Consider the following 23,003-nt stretch of genomic DNA (forward strand, 5'->3'; position numbering starts at 1 on the left):
CATCCCTCTTGAAGTGCAGTGCCCAGAATTGCATGCAGTACTCCAACTGCAGTTTGACTAGCGCCTGATAGAGGGGAAGTATCACCTCCTTGGATCTATTCGTCATGCATCTGCTGATGCACAATAAAGTGCCATTAGGTTTTCTGATGGCTTCGTCACACTGCCGACTCATGTTCATCTTGGAGTCCACTAGGACTCCAAGATCCCTTTCCGCTTTGATGCCACCAAGCAGGTCATTTCCTAGGCAGTAGGTATGCTGGACATTTTTCCTCCCTAGGTGCAGCACTTTGCATTTCTCCTTGTTGAACTGCATTCTGTTGTTTTCTGCCCACTTGTCTAACCTGTCCAGGTCTGCTTGCAGCTGTTCCCTGCCCTCCGGCATGTCCACTTCTCCCCACAGTTTTGTGTCATCCGCAAACTTGGACAGAGTACACTTCACTCCCTCGTCCAAGTCGCTGATGAAGACATTGAATAGTATCGGTCCAAGGACGGAGCCCTGTGGGACCCCACTGCCCACACCCTTCCAGGTCGAAACCGACCCATCCACTACGGCTCTCTGGGTGCGACCCTCTAGCCAATTCACCACCCACCGGACTGTGTAGTCATCCAAGTCACAGCCTCTTAACTTGTTCACCAGTATGGGGTGGGATACCGTATCGAAGGCCTTCCTGAAGTCTAAGTATACGACATCCACCCCTACTCCTGCGTCCAGGCGTTTTGTAACCTGGTCATAAAAAGAGACTAGATTAGTCAGGCATGATCTGCCTGCTACGAACCTGTGCTGGTTTCCCCTCAGTATAATTTTTTTCCTGCCGGGGTCTCACAAATGTGAGCCTTGATAATGTTCCCTTGTAGTTTTTATTTTTTTTTAGGAAGTGAGATATTCTACAAATATAAATTATTATTTTATTACTCCTTATTGCTTTCTGTTCTGTGGATTTAATACAGCTGCTGTCTGAGAGTGTGAATTATACTGCTTTTTTGTTTGTTTGTTGCATGAGGAAAAAAACCTAAACATCAACAATTGTTAATTATGTTCTAGTCCAGAACCTTTATCAATAGAAATGATACATGAAGTAGAATGATCATAACTTGACTTCAGATCCCAGGTTAAATTTGCCTAATTGAAAAAAAATTGCATGTTGTTTCTTGCAAATTGGAAAAATAAGAAATGAAAACTGAAACAAAACACACACTGATACACCAGTCTTTTCAAGAAGAACTGCATTTGAATATCCAGGATGGCTTAGATTTTGTGGCTTTCATGTGTGTTCTTCTCCAACCCTTCTTTTTCACTCTCTTGAATTGCAAAGTTTACACCATATTTTTTCACATACAGCAGACACTCTTTTCCAAAAAAACTTAGCTGCTTTAAATTGATGCACATTTTGTATGCATATGGTAAGAGCCATTTCTTCAGTTATGGGCAAAAGTGAAAGTAAAATCTGTACACAACTCACAGGGAACAGAACGAGGAGCAGGTCCAGCTCTCTAGTTACTGCTATTCAGTGGACATGTCTACACAAGACCTTTATTGTGCACTAGACTAATTAGCTGAGCAGTAAATGTCTTCTCATCTACATGTGCACCCCTATTAGGCTGGAGTAAACTAATTTACTCCACAGCAGGACAGTACGTGTAAATTGTTTACAAGTACTATCATGCAGAGGAGTAAAAAACACAGCAGTGCGTGTGTAGATGCTACCCTGGCTGGCTGGCTGGGGCATGAAGGTGCTTCAGTGTGTGGGGGCTGACTGCTGGCTAGCCCCGCTATGAAGCATCCTTGTAACCCAGCCAGCACCTCTGCAGCATGTTGAGTCAGGGGGAGTAGCTTGGGGCTGGCAGGCTGACCCCCTGGTCCCCTTCCAGCTGGGGCTGCTCTGACCCAGCTCAGTGCACTGCGCTCCCGGGCTCACACTCAAACAGCAATAAACCCTGGAGTGTATTGCTCCTGGGTGCATATTCAAATGGAGTTTATTGCTTTGCATTAACATTCATGTTATAATCATATGTTGATATTTAGTATCAAGTAGCTATTCAGATATTGGTAATTTGCTCTGTTCCTAAAAACGTGATATTTTTTTTTATCCTTCAAGAGAAATTCTTCATCAATCTTCCAGTATATTTATAGTGCTTAGAAGTGCTACTTTCAAACTGTGTTCAGTGTTACAGGGAATAGCATCAATTTTCCCTATCATGTCAGACTAAGAAAACAGACCAGAAATTTAAAGTACCATTAACAAAGAAATCGACAAATGAATAATGTGGACAAGTCATTTTATTTAGTATGTAGTTCTCAGAAATCACATAGCACAAATTCTAATATTATTTCAGTAAGTAGTACTTAGTAGTTGACAAGTTGTCCCATTGATTTCAGTAAGACTTGTGAAGTAATGCACTATTCACTCCAAATAAGGGCACCAGAACCTGTTTTTGGTGATGATTTTGCAATTAAATGCTTCTTAAATTAAGGTTTTCCTTTTTGGGGAAATTAATCATGTATATGCTAGAAATGTAGAGGAAAAGCCCACTTATCTTCAACTTTCTACATAAAAATGACAAAACGTAAAAATCAGTGTTAACTGAAGGATGCAGAATCATTTATTTCTATGCACTGGTTATAACACCGTTTCAATTGCATACCATCTTTTAAATAAAATTCCTTATTGATATCAGATGAAATTAGAGCATTTACTGACAGAAGTATAAAAATATGACATTTTTGCCATTATAAGTCTCTACCTTTATTAGAATTCAAATAAACCTGAAAATACTAATACTTTAATATATATTTTACAGTCTCTTTTTTTTTTAAAGTATGGAACAGATGCACCAACGTTCTTAAGTATATTATCTTTAACAATGCAGTAGACCAGCTTTATTTACATAGGAAATTTGAAAAAATAAACAACAATAGAAAAAAAATGACTATTTACATTGCCGTAGTCACAGAAACTAAGTACTGGCAACATTTTTGCTATTATAAGTAATTAGCAAATTCACATCCCCCAAAAAACTGATGTAATTTCATGCAAATTGGAAAAAATATGTGAGCCTGATCATAGTTTAGTAGAACTGCAGGATCAAATAAATAATACTTCCTTGCATCAGTGAGAGGCAACAGAGAATCGATGTTGCTCAGAGGACAGGAGATGAAAGGGAGGTGTGATTAAGTCCACTTGCTTGATAGGATAGGGATGATGGGAGCTCTGTGATCCTCCATTTGAACTAGGTTCTTAGCCATATGTTTTATCTTTACAGCCAATGTGAAATTATATTCCTATACTTATATTTTATATATAGTTTTTATTATAGAGTTTTGTACTGATGAAATGTATGCTTCTTGAAAGTCCTCAAGTTAATTAGCTGACTTTTCCCAATCTCTCTTTCATAGCTAGTATTGTTTGATATAGGTCACAAAAATATTATGGGATGATGGTTTGTTTCCAAGTAGTAATGAACAGTGTATGTTTTCAAGTAGAATTTGGAGCTCCGGAATGATTTAACTACTTGGAATGAGTATTTAAATAAATGATTTAATGCTCAACTACTGCTTTAAAGCCGATCAAAGTTTGTGCGAGAGAGAGTTGTGCTGTAAGCATTACACACAAATATATAATGTGTTTCTTTTATGGTAATAACCGTAAAACATGCATTTTTTATTTTTAATCATATATTTTAGAGAGGCAGTCGCAGCCCTAGACCTACCATTTAGTTTTGGTACCAGCATCCACTTTGATATGAGGGCTCTGAATGCCAATGAGCAGTATTAAAGAAACACGAGTCAGGCGACAAAAATCACATTTGCTTAAAAATATCAAAATTGTGAAAATAATAATTGTTGAGTTTCTTATATTTGCCTTTTGGTTTTGGAGGCATTTAGGCTTCCTATTTCCCAGGTCTTCCTTGCATCCAAGAAAACTAGCAACTTTCTGATATGCTAGTAAGCCTATAAGGAAAAAAAAAACATACACGATGTACAAATTTTGATATATCCCAAGATTTTGGTGAACTGATTCTAATTACTGACACAGATTGACTATGCACTATGCACTCAGTTGGCAGTGGCTAAAATGTCCTAATTATATTTGTCACTCTTTCTTCCAATTTATTTGGACTTACCTACCTGTATGTTTTGTCTTTAAAACTTTTATTTTGAACAGGAGTCAGCAACATACAGTCTGTGGGCTGCTTCTCTGTCCCCCTTTCTCTGCTTCCACCCCACCTTCCCAGCTGCAGCACAGAAGTAGCAGCAATATGGATGTAGCTTCCAGCTGCCCACACCTGTTGCAGCTCCCCTGACTGCAATCTGTGCTTGCACTTCAAGTGTGGAGTAGGGGGCTGGGAGGACCAGCAATGGCACAGGCACAGCTCCTAGTGTTTGGCCCCGGTGTGGGCACAGGGAAGGCCCCTCACTGCTAATGCACCCTGGAAGCAACCTGTCTTATGATGGATTGGTGCTAGGTTGTGTCAGCCTGCATCTTGAAAATGTTGCTGGCTGCTGATCTTGCATAGGTACAGTTGCTTTCAACTATAGGCACATGCATAGTGGAGTTTTAGGATCGGAAGCTGGTGCATTGGTCAGGAATCTGACAGGGATGCTGAGGTCCTTCTCTCTCCTTAGGGGAAAACTTGATTTAGGTCCAAATTCCTCCTATTTTTGACATGATGTTATGAAAAAGAGAATTTTGGAAGTTGAAATTAATGATAGAGAGCTTTTCAATAAATAATGATAACATCTTTATGTCTAAAGCTCCAGGAACATGTTCATTTAATGGTGTGATGGTATATGTTCCCTGATCCCAACAATTGTGCCTCCTGCCATGCCACAAATGCATAGCTAGATACACAATCTTGGGATCAAGGATCCGATCCCAGTCATGCCATTACTATTTGCCAGTGCATGGGAAGCCTGGTGTCATGGGAATCCTGGTGTCATGATCTGGGTGCCTGTCCAACAGGTGTCGGTCCCAGGACTGGGACCGACACTCATCCCTGCCATACCGCTGGCATTAGTGTACATGGTGGGAACCTTGCCACACATTCAGTACAAGGCACAGAGGAAACTAACCACAACATTCTTACATATATTTTGTGGAATAATTTTGTGACTTTTTCCACATTTCGTCCCCCGTTAATTGCCTGAACGTGTTGTCGGGTTACTGTTTCAGACCCAATTAACAGATTAATGGCATCTTAAATATAACATCTGCCTAAAAGCCACATAGTCCTAATAGTCACTTCTTAAATAAAATTACTATAATATGTATGCTATATAGGGTTTTTTTTCCCCTTCATCAGAACAATTATTCTGATTGCTACACCGCAGAGTCTTTATAAACATCTTCGTTAAAAAAAAAATCTTCCTTTTCCGTAACTTTTTTGTTTTAACTCCTAATACATAAAAACCTTTGAGAGTTTGGATTTGTAATATTTCATTATTATTAAATATTTTTAATGAGAGCATATTTGAGAATTTTCACTTCTTTATAATCTGGATTATTCTCAAACTAGACTTAATGCAAGTAAAGAGAAATGACTCCTAAGGTACAGAACATACCAGTAAGGTTTCTGATTAATGTTTTCCTCTGGTCTATAACATTTCAGTGTTCAGGGCTAAAGTAGAGTTCCTTCAGGAAAGGATTTATACTTATGAACTAGTGCTAAATGTGATATTTATGAGCTGGAACTTCAGAATAACAGATTGTAAAAGAGCTGAACTCAGGTTTAGGGATAAGCATTTCTTGAATGCTGTTCTCTCCAAGCCTAATCTTTAGCCGTTGTAAACCTGTGTACCTTCATTGACTTCAGTGCAGCTACGTTGAGGCACATCAGTTCAGGATGTAGGTCTTTGTGTCTACTGTGTTTCTGCCAAGTCTACTGAGAAATAAAGGCGCATTTGAAAGCTACAAGAATCCCATGTAACCTTCCGCTGAGTTGGACAGAATCTGAATTTTGAGCAATATTGTTAAAACCTTTATGGCCTTTGATTTCAATCAGGTAAAATACACTTCTGTACGTATAAAGAAGAAGGCCCTACGTTTGCCTCATCCCTTACTTATCCATCCTACAATCCAGGAAATGGCAATGCTGTCAGAAAAGTCTTTCTTGACTACAAAAGTATCTCCAGATTGTAAGAGATCTGTGAAAAAAATAGCCAGTCTGGACTGTTAAGAGTATACTCACTTATTGTGGGTAATCTTCAGGGTAAAGAAAAAAAGAAAAGCAACACAAAAGGAAAAGCTCATTTTTATGATCTATTAAAGATTACTTGCTTAACTATAAAATATAATATGTGGCTTAAAGGGAGGTGTACTATAAATCTAATCGGACTCCTATTAACGTGTGTCTCTAGGAAAAAAGTCTGGGGTTGAGCTAAGTTCTCCTTGGGTACCTCTCCATATGTGTACTTTACATTGGAGATTTTTGTAATTATGTACTGGTACAATGCATCATCTATGCCTTACCTCTTGTGTTTTGCCCTGAAGACATGAAGGGCAACTTTTATTTCCATCTCCTCAGTTCTTCTCAAGTCTTTGGCTCAAGTTGGAACTTCTGCATTTAGCCTGCAGCCTTTCAAAAAGCCTTCTGCCTGTGTTTTTATTTGACCTTTTGGTACCTACTTGAAGTGATACTCATAATTTTTTCTTTTCCACTTTTTCCTTTGGTTTCCTTCATCTTGAGATCTCAATTTTCCTTTAGACTGTGACATGTGGCATATCAACTATGTGACATGTTATTTTCTTACTTATGTTGCCCACGTCTCTTATGTAACATTTTTCTTTCTCTTTCAGTATATTTTTTCTCTCTCACCTGTTCTACCAGATCCAAGGGATTTAAATAGAATCTATCCTGTTACAGAGCCATGTCAGCTTTGTCTGGAGAAGACTGAGCAGGGGGTTGATAATAGTCTTCCGCCACAAGGTCCTTGTAAAAAGGATAGTGATAGACTGATCTCTGTGGCTGCTGGTGACAGGCAAGAAGTAGTGGTCTAAAACTGTGACAAGGGAAAATTAGGTAGGATATTAGGGAGAACTGTCTAACAATGAGGGTGGTTAAACACTGAAGGAGATAGCCTAGAGAAGCTGTAGAGCTTCTGTCATTGGAAGTTTTTAAGGGCACATCAGAAAAATACTTCCCCGAGTTGGTTTAGTTAGAGATGATCCTGCTTTCAGTGGGGGCTGAACTACATGACCTTGACCTTCTGAGGTCTTTTCCAGACCTATTATTCATATGATTCTATGCTTGCTCTAGATGAGCATGTTAACACTTTTGCAGTTTAGGTGAGCCCAAAGCCTTGAAAAGTGCTCTATTTACAAGTCTTTCACCTCCTGTGCTAGCAAGGAGCATGAAATGAGGCTCCTGGATAGGTCCATAGGATTAGCCTCTGATTCCAAAAACATAAGATTCAACAGGAACCGAAACTTTATGGATACCTCTTCTCTGTCAAGGAGGCCACCTTCCTCCTTTTTACCTGAATAGGTCTCTGTTGAGCACAGGCCCAGGAATGGTTCCAGGGCTTCTCAAAACACATGCATTCTGCACAGGTACTACCAGGGCAAAATTTGAGTTCAGTTGAGTGAGGTACAATGTGATGATGCATATGTGGACAGAAGTCTAAAAGGACTCCAGTTACTGTTAAGTAACTTCATTTTTTCCAAAACAGTTTTATGCAAGACAGTAACTAAACCAAATTGTACAAATTGTAAAATGAAACTCAATCCTTGAGTTTCATTTTAGAGTTCTGGTATGCAGGTAATCAAATGAGGAGGTAGTTGCTGCTCAGCAGATTTGTGGAATAAACATTTTTTCTCCTCCTTTCACAGGCTATTCAAACAATTTTGTTCATGAGCATCCCACTTTCAATTTAGCATTCCATCATTCGGTCTCAAGTATGTCCTAGAAACATTTGGAAAGCTCTTGATGGGTTTGCATTTCTCAGAGAACAAAACTGAGAATTAATCCATATTTTGGTCAAACCATTGCATTATCAAGAGAGATGGTTTTTTTATACAGCTTCCTTATTTAAATTTGATAAGTTCACACGTAGATGTATCTATCCTTCTCAGCATTATTTTTTATCAGAGGTTGTAGGAATTCCAGTTATGCTAGGCCATAGTGATGCTAAGCTATAATCAAGCTAAGGGTACCAAAAAGGAGACTGGGAACAGCAGACTTCACTGACCACTGAGTGATCTGATGAGGAAGGCAGTAAATAAAAAAAACCCATGCAAATGGGCAAAGATGCCGATTTAAAGACAGGAATAGAAAAAAACAGGAGCTGAACAGTTTGAAGTAGAAAGTAAGAACTTGCCAGTGAACTAGATAATGCAAGAAGTAAAAAAGTAATTCACTAGTAAACATAATAGAGGTGAGCTACAAGTTTGCAAACTCAGTTTAGAGCAAGTAGGAAACAGGAAATGGATAAGAATTTGCACAAGATGAGGACATCTCAGGCATAAATAAAGGGGCTGAGAGCCTTGCTGTTCATAGCAACCGTAGAGCGCATGACTGCCCGTAACACGTTGCTACCATTTTTGGGGAGCAGATTCACTAAGGTGGGCTGATTGTTAAACTAAACGATCAGCTAGTGTACTGTCTCCAAGACAACAAATCTCTCTGAGTTTTGCCACTAAACATGAATTTGAGTTGTTCTTACTGTGTTTCCTTGAGTCTGGAAGGCTACTTGCTAGCGTCAACCTTCCAGAACACACAGATCCCAGCAGCCTGCACACGGAGGGCAACAGCTACCCAAACACTCCTCCATGCCTCAGAACAACAGAGACTGTTACAGTGTTGAGATAAAGATGTCTTTTTCCTTCCCAAAGTGGGGCAGTATCTCAATTCATACACAGTTCATATAAATATGTGCCATGTCACAGAATAGACCTCTGCAAGCTTGTTTCATCTGTCCCTAACTTGTATCATTTATCGTGCATTTGTGTAACAATAGGTTTCAACTAGCAGAAGCAAGAGCTGACGATAAACTAATGGTAGTAAGAGAGGATAAGTATGATAGCAGTTACCTTCAGCATGTTAAACCAAAGATATTGCAAGAAAGATAAAATTATTATGGTTACTTCATGACTAACATGCTTCTTTGGTTTAATATCTTGAAGGTAATCATACTTAAAATAATTTGGGATGCCATCTCTTTTATCCAGCAAAGGGGCTTCTTTCTCAAAAAAACTATTTTTTTCCTCAAACCTTTTCAATCCAATAGCCCAAATTGAAAAAAAAAAGTAATATATAAATCTTTCTAAATCTATTTTTCAATTCTCTACAAAATTTCTTTAAACAATCTTTAGTTTTTCACTATTCTTTCTTTTAAGGACTGTGTGTTTGTTTTTCCTTACTGTCATTTATTTCTAATACAATATTAAAATCACCCAAGCCTTTCCTTGTATATTATTTTGAAATATTGATAAGTTGGCAATCAGAAGAGCAGTAGGATTTCTTTATGTAATCATTTCAGACTTGAATATTAATCAAGAGGTTGTAGCATCCACTGCCTAATCATTGTACATCTCAGAAGAAACAAGGGAAGCTGTTCAGCTTGCTAGTTCATATGTTTCAAATATCTTAAGTTTCTCTGTCTTAAGTTTCTTTATCAGTTTTGTCTAGACCAGGAGTGTCAAGCAGACAGCCCACATCTGGCTCATGGAGGTAGGTCATTGGCCCATGGAGCTTCTTTCTGTGGCTGCTGGTAGTGAAAACACCTGTATGGCAGTGACAGCAGCAAAAGAATTAATGCCACTACTGCTTAGCATCTGTCACTACAACCACCAGAACCTTTGTTTTAGTGCACCAGCTTCAGCAGCTGCAGTGGCAGGGCTTGAGCAGCGGTGGTGTTAAGTCTTTGGCTCCTGGTGCTGACAGAGTAGTTCTGGCAGCCTCATTGGAAGGCCCTAAAATCAAAATCTGTCCCATAAGGTGCTTTGTGGTCTGGATCTGATCCATGAGGGTCAAATGGGTTTGATACCCATTGTGTACACAAATAGGGCATGTCCCCATGATGGGGAATATGCATTTCCCCATGGACAAACTGCATCGGCCAGCACAATATGTGCCAGTGCTGCTTATCTCTGGGAAATGCTCATGCACACATGCTTTGGCATGCAGCTCGTTGCCCCTGGTAGGATAGAGGAGGCTGGGGTCAGCATCTGGGCTATCCCCAGCAGCCTTATCTGGGGTCCTGAGGGCCTTTGGGGGCTGCAGTTGCAGCAATCCAGCAGCATGGAGCGTGGCCAGCAGTTGAAATGTTTCTCTGGTCAGCTATGCTTTGCTTTCTGGGAACACATGCTGCTGCCACATGCATCACCCTGCTTTATTAAGGCATGGATTTTTTTTGCCACTGGGATCTCTACTGCATATTAGGATGTGGAATGCCTGCATGTGCAGCATGCGCAGTGTGCTGTGTCACAGATGGGTGTGTGGCCCCACATACCGCACGTCTACGCTCATCTTGACCCGCCGAAAAGGTATATTAAATGATGAGACTAACTACAGAGAATAGTTATAATTATTCTGTGAGACCACTTAAAAAAATCTTCTAGAGCAGGCCTATCAAACCTATGACCTGCAGACCAGATCCGGTCTGCATACCTTTGCCTCTAGCTGCTATGGGGGACCTTCTTCAGGTGACAACCAAATGCCTAGGTGAGATTCATGGTGCTGGAGCCCCTGCATTACCACAGCTTATACCCATGGCAACAGGGTCTGTGGATTCATCTAGCCCATGGGGCCAGATAAGAGAAGAAGGCAGAGTACTACCTTTACTGTCTGGTTTCATTTAATCTGTTCTTCACAAGCCACTGATTCTATATGCGTGGAGAAGGCCTTCTGAACCTACTTTTTTCTCATGAATCTAGTAGTAAATCCTTCTTGGACATTGCCTTGGCTCTAGACTCCTCTTCCCTTTGGTTTGTTTGCTCTGCCTCTCCTGTTCTGGCAACCTCTTTCAAACATCAAAGAGGTGAGACATCACAGATCTTCTCCAAGATACTGAGACTGGCTTTCCAGTTTCTGAAAAATTAGTGGGTGATCCCTTGGCGGCCTTGCAATGAAGCTGGATCCGCAGATAGTTTAATATGAGCCTTACTAGAGTCCTCACCAATGCTTAGAACTTTGTTGCACATTATTTTTCTTCAATGCTGATCTGTGTTAGTGTTAGCTGGAGTTTAAAGCAGTTATGTGTTCAGGTGAGCAGGGCCTTGAGGACTGAAAGGTAAGAATCCCCCCCTTCCTTCTTATTGTGGGCTTCCCCCCTGCCATTTGGGGCTCCCCCTCTTCTCCCCCACACTCAGAGATTCCCCCCCATGCTGCAGCCTCTGTCCCTTGGACTTTCCCAATAGTTCTACCTCCTGGAACCCACCCCACCATGCCCTGGCCCTTGGGGCTCCCTCCCCACCTGTGTTTCCTGGCTTACTTGTGACTGTTGGCACTGCCCCTGGGGAGCAGGCAGGGAAGGGGAGGACCTGCCCACCAGCCATGAGCTGCTACCATCGCTACTGAGCTGCAGCTATTCTCTGAGCTGAGCCCAGTCCAGACACCAACAGTGATGGTAGCAGCAGCTGGACAGGCAGTTTCCTCTTCCTTGCCTGCTCTCCTGAGACAGTACCAGCAGCCACAAGTAAAATGGAAGCTGTAGGGTAGGGGGTAAACAAGGATCTGGGGTGCTTGGGGGGACAGATGATAGCAGGCCCAATGCAGAGAGGAGGGGGGGGCAGGCTGGAAACAAGTTCATCCAGGCTGGTGGATGATGGTGGCAGAAGACAGCGGCACTGATCCAGGCTGATGGTATACAGGTGACTGTGGGAGATTGTGGCCAGATCCAGAGTGGGGAAAGGCAACTGGCTTGATATGGGCCAGCAGGGGAAGGGTTTGGGAGGTGTTACTTTAATGTGTATCTTAGAGTGACCACATGTTAGTGTAACATGATCTGGGTAGCACAGATCGCAGGACCTTGTTATACTGTAATTTTGGGTGGCTCCTGGATTGTGCACACAATACCTTAAAGTGGTTTAAAGCACTCATTATGTGGCTCAAAGTTCCACCACTCCAGGTCAAGATTATCCCTTGATCCACCCAACCCAGCTCCTCTTCCATTAAGCTGTGGCCACTTCCCACAGATGTGTTGATTAAATTGAAGGTGTGATTGCTCCAAACTGCAAACTAGCACTAAGCCAATCAACATTTGTGTGGTTCACAGCATAAGGTGTAACAAGCCCTACAGATAAAAGTTCCCTGGAGTGGCGTAATTTTAAGCTGCTTAAAGGCTGCTTAAAACTAGTTCCACATGTTAGTATGTGAACAAGCCAGAAGTTAAAAGCTCCAGGAGCTGCCTAAAGTAAATGTTTAATAAAGCCCCTGCTGAAATAGTTCTCCCAAAGGTAAAGTCTCATGAGTAGCAAATTTGAATTGTGTGGATGTGGCAATTGCAAAAAAAGGAGATGCTAGGTTCATAGAAAGTCATTTTACCTTGCTCTTTTTACCTTACATCTTTGTAGAAGGGATCTATGTCTGACACAGCTACCACTGACAGTTTTAAAAATCCTCAGGGTAATGTCAAGATTAGGATATAGGGCTACAATAGGCTAACATAGGGCCTGTTCCACTTTAAGATGCTAGCAACCTGGTTGCCCTGCTTGCACTGGAGTCACTGGAGAAGCCAAGTATTTAAAGAGTAACCATTTTGTTTCTCATGTGGTTCTTGGCATTGCAGAATGAATGAGGTCAGGAGCAGCCCAGCAAACTAAGCAGGATCCTAATCACAAACAGCTATTTCTTTCCCCCTTGTCCTTGCAAACTAAAGTTATCAGTGAACTGAAACTTTAACAAACCAGGGGGAATTGATCTCTGGAACCAGGTGTTTTCATCATGAAGCCAAATGTTGATGATATCATTCTGTTCTGCTCAGCTAAAAGTACCCAGAAAAACCAAGCGGTGGCCTCAGATGCCGGGCAATAGGGCTCTTGGCCACAGAAGATGGTTCAAACCAGTAGCGCTCCAGAGTTGAGAGCTCATGCACCTCTCCCAAAGTGCTCCTGAAGAGGACCTGCTTGTGGGGCTAGGACCTTTCTGTGGGCTGTCTCCCTGTTTGTCTAGAACAAAGGTTCTCAAACTGTGGTCCGCGGACCACCACTGGTCTGTGAGCTCCATTCAGGTAGTCCACAGGAAGGGTGTGGAACAATAAAGAATATCTGTACTTGCAAGGCAAGATTAAGTGGTCTGCTGAGACCCTCAGCAATTTGCAAGTGGTCCACAAAAAAAAAAAAAGTTTGAGAACCACAGGTCTAGAACATCCCCATGCTCAAAGCCTGAACTGCCAGAGGAGCAGGGGAGGTTCCTGGAAGAAGAGGCTTAGGATTGTGCCTGAGACTGGTAGCTCAGTCTAGCCACCAGCATGCTGCTCCTGCCACCACCCAGCCAATGCCAGACCCCTGCATCTACTACCCTCTTCTCCCAGCACCGGGGCACCTCAACCTTACCCAGCCTCCAGCTGGCAGAGTTCCCTTGGTATGGGCTGTGTCCAAGGGCCTTAGTCAACTTCAACCTCTCTCTGGGGGGTGTGGGGCTCATTTCATGTTCATGTTGCTCTGAGGAAGAGTCTCACAGGGCTTGTCTACACAAGATGTTTACTGCAGAGTAGACGAATTAGCTCCACAATAAATGTCTTGGTGTCTACACATGCAAGGCTATTAGACTGGAGTAAATTCATAAACACCACAGCAGGGTGATACTTGTAATACAAGTACTATCCTGCTGTGGAGTTTTTTTACTTCACAGCACTGCACATGTACATGCTGGAGGAGCTGGCTGGACCACGAGGATGCTTCAGTGCAGGGGCTGCCTACTAGCTCACTCCACACAGAAGCACCCTCATGTCCCAGCCAGCCTGGCCCAGGCAGGAACAGCCCTAGGCTGGTGGGCTGATGCCCAAAGCCCCCTACCAGCTGGGGCTGCTCTGACACAGCTCAGTGTGCTGTGGTCCTGGGCACGTGTTCACAAAACATACCTGGAAGCAATAAGCATGAGAGTTTATTGCTTTGCATTAATTTCATATGTAGACACACGCACAGATGTAAGCATAAGGCTGATGGGAAGGAAGGGACCATTCCTGAAAAGACCTGCAGAACCAGCTTCTTTAGATGTAGATGCGTACTTCAGTTGCAGTACTTAAGTGAAGGTGCGTTCAGCATTGTAAACCTCTTGGCTGTGGAGTCCAAGATGATTCACCTTGGAAAGAAACCAACCAGTATGGAGAAAGAGGATAAATATTGACAAAAGCACCCTCATAGAAATAGTTGAGGATTGAACTGGTGTGAAACTCTGGTTAATAAGGCAGATCAAAAGTACTATTTTTTTTCTGAGATCTTCAGAAAATGGGGCTGGCGTGTGAAATAGGGAAGTTCCTTGGTAGGCTCCTCAGTTAAATTTAGAAGAAAGACCCCATATGTCAAAAAAGTTACAAAGATTATCTCTAGTTGAAGTCTGTACCAGAAATCCATGCCATCTCCACAGTGTCAGAGTCAGAACTTCTAGGCAACATGTGTATTAATTTTCATCATTCATAACACAACTTTTCTATAACGCACCTATAGGTGGAATGTGCTAGATGCCAGGATCCTGGGTCAAATGAGTTAATTAGTTCTGATTATCATGCACTTATATTAAGGTGAACCATGTACTTATATTCTAGAGTGCTGCTATGCTGAATACAAACATTCCAGAAATTCTGAGCCAATAAATTTGCCTTTTAAATGTTAGTCTTTTATAAGGCTCCCTGTGACCTGAAATTATCAGTTACTTGTGATTAATTATTTACTTTTGTTGGTTAGGTGTCTGTAGATGTAGCCTGTTACCAAGGTACCCACGTGTAGAAATTTGGCATAATTTTGGTGCCAAAATTCAGTAACAGAGTGGTCCATCCAGCTCTGTAGAAAAGTGAAGCTGAAGTGGTTGACGCACAAAAGAAATCACCATGCTTTTCTCTGGTATTGATGATCTTGATTAAAGATGTACAAAAAGGGGGGTAGGGTGGAGATGGGGGAGAGCAAGGAATGCAACTGAAAGAGATTTGCAGACTAAATTTGTATTCTGCTATGCATGGTGTTTTACTCACTGGCAGCAAGATGACTTGTTTTTTCCAATTTTTGGTGGTAAAGGGTCAGGAAGTGCCATTAACTAAGGCAAGTGATTAGAAGAATTAAAATGAAAACTTTTCTCTGCCCAATAGAATTGAACTTTGAAAGCTTACAGTGCATAAAAGTGCTCTACCATTTAATTCTGATTTTTTTTCCCTCACGGGAGGATAAATTAGAAATACCACACACACACACATACACACAAATGAGAGAGGGAGAGATTACTAAAGCTTTGGAAGTTCTTTTTTTCTAGTTGAATAGAAAAAAAAAGTAGTGACTTACTACACATTAAGTGAAATCTAGTTGTTTTAGAAGCACAATGCTCATTTTTTTCTTTCATACTTTTTGCGGACAGAATGAAGATAGTAGAATAGGGGAGAAAAGCAAGAGGTTTTTTTCCTCTAATAATATATTTAATTTTCCACAGAATAGTTTGGCAGTCATCATCAGCAGTGGGTACTCACAGAATAGGAGCAATGCCATCAGCATTAACATGCTCCTCACATTCAGTGCTGAGTTGGGTATGTTTAACAATATTTAGTTAAAGCATTCTCCAACCATTGAGTGTCCATTAGGTCTTCCTGGAGGAGCTTTGATAGAGAAGTTTGGGGTTTGTTGTTTGCTTTTTCTGTAATGTTCTTTTCTTTCTTTTTGGTGAAAAAATAAATGATTTCCACTTCATTTACTCAATTATTTCATAGAAGGAAACAAAAGTATTTTTTTTTTAAATTATACACATTAAATGCCATACTCCTGCATTTGTTTAATATTTACAAATACTTCCAAGCTCTGCTAGTTCACACTTTTATAGTAGGTACATAGTGTAAAAAGCAGTATACCCTATAAAATTAAGCAAATCAAAAGCATTATTTTTTTTTTAATGTGGAAAAAAAAATGTAATTCCCTTTAGGATTTAAAATTATTTTCTCCTACACTCTGTATATAAATGTTTTTCCTTACAAAATTTGACTGCCAGTGCTAAGATCTATATTGTGTTTGTTTGTTTGTTTGTTTAACATCTCATAATCAAGCATAAAATAAGACAAAAAATGTGTTGGACATTGAATGATGTCTACCTTGTAAACTATTTAGAATCTTAAAACCCCTATTAACTTTTTAATAGTCCTATACATGAAATAAGGCAAGAGAATGCAGGCCAAAATATTCAAAAGTAAGCTGTATCTTTGTGTACCTCCATTTTTGGTACACATCTAACTTTGGATTCTTTAAATGCCATGCTTTTAACAGGGCAGTTTCTTTGTGATATTGACACTTCCTATAAATCATATCGTAACAAGTTGATTACTAAATAGCCTCTAGTCCTTTAAGAAAAAAATGCCCACGTGTTTGCTTTTATCTTAAAAATTGCACTTTCTGAAGATGTATTATATATTTTTACTAGGTTCACATAGTTAGTATGACTAAAAAATAAATTAGCAAGAAACCTTTTCTTCAATTACTTCAATCTCTGCAGGTGATAAAAATCATGGAATCATATAATAGTAGGGTTCAAAGGGACCTCTGGAAGTCATTTAGTTCAGCATCCTGCTCAAGGCAGGATCATGTCTGACTAAACCATCTCAGTCAAGGTCTGTCTAATCTGCTCTTAAAACTTCTAAGGGTGAGGATTCCACAGCTTCTCTGGAGGAAGCCTGTTCCAGCCAGTGCTTAATCTAATCACTCACTTAGTGAGGAAGTTCTTTCTGCTACCTAGCCTAAATTTCCTTGCATGCTTATTAAGACTGTTTCACCTTGTCCTGTCCCCCGCAGCTACAGATAATATACTATATCCATTCTTCAAGTAACCACCCTTCAGGTATGTGAAGACTTATATCAAATCCCCTGGGTCTTTTCTATAGAACTGCAACCTAGACAGAATGCTTCCCCAGTCTGTATTTGTGCATGCAATTATTCCATCTCAAGTGCAGGACTTTGCAGAAATTTTATCTGATTAATTTCAGAATATTTTTACAGTTTATCAAGGTCATTATAGATCCTAATGCTATTGTCATTACTCATATTTAAATATGGGACAAAGTGTTTCCAAGTTGCAAAATATCTTCTTGTAAGACCAAATAATATGTAACAATGAGATAGCTAAGTGGGTCTCCAGCTGGTTGCATTGTTGCTTGTAACGCACACAAGCATGCATGTGTGTGTGTGTGTGCATGTGCATATGTGTGTGTGTGTGATAGAATTCCTTTGATAATTCATATGGGTTGAGTGATAAATTATGTTTACTTCGTGACACATTTATTCCTTCATTTGGAATTAAAAATTCTAAACAACTAATGCAAGGAGTGGTGAGGGAAGAAATTACTGCCTTACTGAGAGGCTCCCTGGAATGAATATTGGGAGATGCTTCAAGATATTTTGCATTTCATAAAATCTCTTCCTTCAGTCACTCCAGTAATAGAGCATTCCTTGGCAAAATTTTCACCACATTTAAGCTCTTCAGTCTTTTATACTGAAGAATAGAGACTGGCATGGTACATATGTTCTGTAAGTTAGGCACAGTGTTTGCCATCCTCTTTGTACTAGCAACCCCTCTGTCCCATAGGTATATCTGTTTACTCCACTTTGGGTCTTTTTTTTTTCTTCTTTGCTACACATTCTTCTCATATTTGTCTATGTCACCCCTATCCAAATTTCAGCTCCCTTACAACTGCAGTGTTCTTCTGAAAGCTGGATTAGCTCAGCAAATTCTGGAATAGTGTGAAGTTTTTTATCTTTTTAATCTTCTCATCCTAAAGCAGGTTTTTGACAAACCCTATGTTGGGTCTCACCTTGGAGTGGCCCCACAGCAATAGGCTCTCTCTCCACTATTCTGATCCATACCCTTGGGGTTCTGACTGGATCTTGCATATGGAAAACTCCATGCCTGCTAGCAATACACAGTCTCACCTGCTTCCTAACCAGACCATACAGCCTAGTGGAGGAGGATCCTCTGAACTAGTAGTTCCCTGCATTTGAAAAAAAATTATCTGCCAGTACCGTAGGAATGGAATGCCTGTTGCTCCATCTGACAAAAACTTATGCTATATATCATTCTAATTTAGTTAGTCCAGAAGGAGCAAATGTATCCTGCCTTGTACAGTTGCTGCCAGCCACCCTGAAATCATTTTTATAGCAAGACAAACTATAAGGGAAAAAGCCAAAATGTATTTATTGTGTAAGGCAGAAGCATGTAGGAAAACGGTCGTTAAGTTTGGAGATAAATACAAAAATAAAATAGAAATGCTCCACTATTTCTTGCTAACCTGAAGCAGTTTCCTACTATTCTCTTTATTGCAAAAAGCCAAGAATCAACTGACTTCTCAAGTGATTCTCCAGCATCTTTGACTGGTTTCCCTGCTTCCTCTGCATTCTGGTGTCTTGTTCTTCACAACCTCTTCACAGCCAAAAAAATACTTTAAAAATCCTCTGGCTCCCTTTCTTCCTCATCTATTCTCTTTTCATTTCTCTGGAACATGTATGAGCTCTGCTGATTAGCCTACAGCTTTTATCCATCCGATTCATATTACTTTGAATTAAATACCTCTGCTCTCTGTAAGTCCATTTATAGCATCTGATAAAGTAGTCTGTCACCTATGAAAGCTTTTGCATTATTCTCTAAGGTACCATCCTGCCCTGGCTGGCTTCAAACTAACATGGCCAACTACTTCTCTGATAGGTATGTTAATGAAAACCTCTTTGATATGGACTCAGCTGTTCCCTGATGGGTATGTTAATGGATTCCCCTTTGATATGGATACAATCATTACTGGGAGGGAAGTTCTTTATTTTAAGGCCTGTTAGCAGAGCTAAGTATAAACTGATAATTTTTGATGAGGTCAGACCAAACAAATGTATTTTACAGTAAACCACATTTTATCCTGAATACCACATTTCATACAAACATTTAAATACTAAAAATAACAATTCATCATTAGCTGTTGATGGAGATTAAACATAAGAGCAGTTAGCCAATTTGGGAGATACTTGTGGGTGTAAAAACCCTGTCCCCCAATATTAACCACTGTAGATTTGGGTATTTGGTGACAAGGTTCATTTCTCCAAGACCAATTGGCCTTCTCTAACATAAGTGTTTTACTTTTTACTTATCCCTTTCGCCCGTTCCTTCAGTCACTTATCTTTCCTCCTCAAATCTGATAAGTTCCAGTAGAAAAGTTCCAATAACTTTGGGATTTTTTTTTCCTTTGGATGACAAACATTTTAATATTTAACCTTTGCAACAATTTCTAGCTGTTGTTTGTATTCTTCCATGGAATGGAATCCTTTACCTGTTACCATTGTTCAAATAATTATTTCTAAATATCTGTATATTTATGTAGTGCATAGGAACAAAATAAGTAGTAATAGCGAAGTACTTCAAAAAAATCAACTGACTCCCCAATTTACTCACTAGGAGGGTAGTAAAACACTAGAACAGGTTACCTAGAGAGGTTGTGGAATCTCCATCCTTAGAGGTTTTAAGACCCGGCTAGACAAAGTCTTGGCTGGGATGATCTAGTTAGAAATGGAACTTCTTTGAGCAGGGGATTGGACTGGATGACCTCCTGAGGTCCCTACCAAACCTATCTTTCTATGTTTCTATCACAGTATTCAAAATTCTTGCCACGCTCATATTTCTTGGACCATCACAGTAACAGTGCTGCAAAATGTATTAATGATGATATTTTTGCTAAGTCTTGAAACTTTCATATTTGGGAATAATTAATTTTGTCAGAAAAAACATTCTGAATGTACCCACATTTAAGTTTTTAATATTGAACCATATTACCTTTTTCTCTGTTGAGGTTTTTGTTCACTTTTTCTGCAAATGATAAGTTTCATAAAACAGAAATAATGGACTAAACTTTCACCTCAAGTTACACCTAGGGTATATAAAAACATTAGACAAAGTTGGGAGGAGGTTGGGATAAGTTAAAAATGGCTACCCAATGCAAGGAGTGTCAGGATGGGGGGAGCTAGCCCGGGGGGCAGGCTGGAAGGAATGGGGGAAGCTTGTGGTGCCTACGTGAGGGTTGCTGCAGTCTGGAAGGGTTTAGTGGAAGTGGGGAGAGGCAAACAGCATCTGTGGGAGGGCTTGGAAGGATTGAGGGAGCTAGCCAGCTCTGTTGGGAGTGGGGGATCTAGGTTGTAGATCTGGGGTGTGCGTTTCTGGGGTATGGGAGGTTTTGGTGGGATTGCGGGGGCTAGCATGGCCCACAGGGGATCTTAGAGGGATCAAGGGGGTTGGCAGGATAGAAGAGTCTCTCCTATTCTGGCAAACCCCATTCCCCCCCACCAACTAACCACCCCAATGCTACCAAACTGCCCCAGATCCTGCAAACTGCTCCCAAGGCCAGTTATACTGGCATTCACCAGTCCTGGGAGCATGACTGAAGTAAGTTGGGGTGGTGGGGGCAGGCCAATTGTGGGGGGCAGTTGTGGTTTGCAGGGAGGTGGGGGTTGGCAGGATAGAGGGGCTCTCTCCTTCCTAGAACCAGGAGCCATTTTTAGCCATCCCCAGATGAATAACCCCTCCCCAATTGCCCCCCCGTCATGCCTTCCCCTACCCTGACTTACTTCCTTGACTCCCAGCACCAATAAACACTGGGAAAACCAGCACCAAGAGTGGCTGGTGGAATGGGAGTTTGATGGCTCAGGGTGGTGGGGGAGAGGTACTGGCTTCTCTGCAGTGGTGGGGAGTTGTCCATCGGGGGGAGAGGCAAGGGGCTGGGTGGCTAAAAAAAAACGCAGTGCTGGGGAGGCAGATAGGAAAAGTACAGCCCCAGGGCTGGGATTAGCAGCTGGGCTTTCCAGCCCCAGAGCTACACTGGAAATTTACAGACAGTTCAGTTAGATTGGTCTTGCTAGACCCAGTTTAAGTTAGATTACCTCTGAGGTACAGTTAACTTAGGCTAGGTCAGCCATTTTTAGACTGATCTAACCTTCCTGAGCTTCTGTACAGTTCATACTAAGATTGACCTAACTAGGAATCTGAATGTAAGGTATGAACCTGGACAATCTAAGTTTGGCCATTTTTAACATGATCTGACCTCCTCCTAACCTCCTTGAATGTCCATACCTACCCTAGGAACATAACTTAGATAAATAGACATAGCTAATTTTAATGCTTTGGTAGTTGTTTTTAACTTTGAAGGGATGTGAGCATCTTGTGGTTGGTCTCAGTGAATACAGCTTATTGGAACCAAAAGGACCGACAACTTATCTTGGCATGCTGTGCTTTGTCTTGATTGTGCTTTATGTCCTGAAGGCTCCTCAAGAACCTTATAAACATAAATACATAGAGCTAGATAGAAATACAGATCTTAATTCATTAATAGCAAATTCCATTTGAAGTGGTTTTCAGCTGTGAAAATTAGGGACAAGTGATAAAATAAATTCAACAAAGCCTAGCTAGAATATTGTCTAACAAAATAAAATTATTTTATTTAATACTTGCAAAAAGAATTGATTTCCTTTTAGGGCTGCATATTAAATAATTCCTTATTATACTGCATTTACTAATAAACCATTTGACATATTTCTAATAAAAATCTGTGTCCCTTAGCCTTGTGTAACTCTTATGCTGCATACTTAAATGAATTAACACTAAATAGGAAAGCAATATAAGGTTCAAAAGAGAATGTTCAACTGTAATATACTAGATTTCTCGCTCTGTCTCTGGGGACCCTTAATGGCTGTTCTCAGAAGCTTAAGCACTGAAGCCATTTTTCAGCTTCTCTGTTCCTCTATTTCTAACAAAATCACCTTGTACAGGCTGGGCAGGCATGCAATTTAAACTTGGGATTATGTTCTCAGCATCCAACTTTTTAAATTTAATAGAATTATCCACCAAGTACTTTCTTGAGGAAATTAAATTATGGGAAGAATTCCAGCATGGTTTGCCATTTGCTGGTTGTGATTACAAAAACTGAGAAGACAACACTACTAATTTTATACTATTATTGCTAGATTGAATCTGTTTCTAGTACTGAAGTCATGATTTTGCACGCGTTATTTTTCATGCTGCTTTGTATTCTTTTCCTAAACACTGAGATATGAGATTTTGAATACCCAGCCCATGAAAGTCATATGCTTGAAGAATATGATAGATTTTGATTGGCTGTGTGTCCAGTTTTTCATATGCTTTCAGGCTATGAAAGGCAATAGAATGCCAGTAAGATTACTTAGCACATAAAGGTCAATGTTAATATACTTTATATTCGATACCACATAAAAAAATGTTGAAAATATTAGTTTTGTGAGTTAGCAGCATAAGATGACTCCATTTTTATGACCCCTATTTCAGTAAACATTAAAAAACATGTTTAAGTAATACCTATTGTGTGTGAAAGTAGCATCCTTATTATATACTTACTGTAGAGCATGGTCATTTAAATGATGGGTCTGGGAAATCAGAATTGTTTACATTAACACTCATAGTAAATCTCTGTAGGACTAGTTAGACCAGAATTAAAAATGGGGTATTTAATTTCCTAGTTTGTTGTTGATTTTTCTTTTAAACTTCAGCAGAATGAGAGTGGAAATGTTCACATTACATTAATGAGTTGCGCAAATTGTAGCCTTACCTATCTTCCCAAATCCAGACTATACCATTTATGGCCAGTAGTGTGCTGGGACTTATTATACTTTATTTTTTCTAAAAGCAGAAAAGCAATAAAGAAATTACAAAGAGAAAATATTTTTCAGTTATAAAATTTAAGTAAATATGCATTTTGTGAAGTAGTCTTATCTAATAAAGAAAGAAAGGAAAGATATTTAATGTTTCTGGATGAATATGATTGCATTTTAACACCTGCTGTTCACAAAGACAGAGTTCAACAGATAATTAACATGTAGCAGGAA

Source organism: Alligator sinensis, unplaced genomic scaffold (genome assembly GCF_000455745.1).
Source record: "Alligator sinensis unplaced genomic scaffold, ASM45574v1 scaffold26_1, whole genome shotgun sequence".
In the NCBI taxonomy this organism is placed as follows: Eukaryota; Metazoa; Chordata; order Crocodylia; family Alligatoridae; genus Alligator; species Alligator sinensis.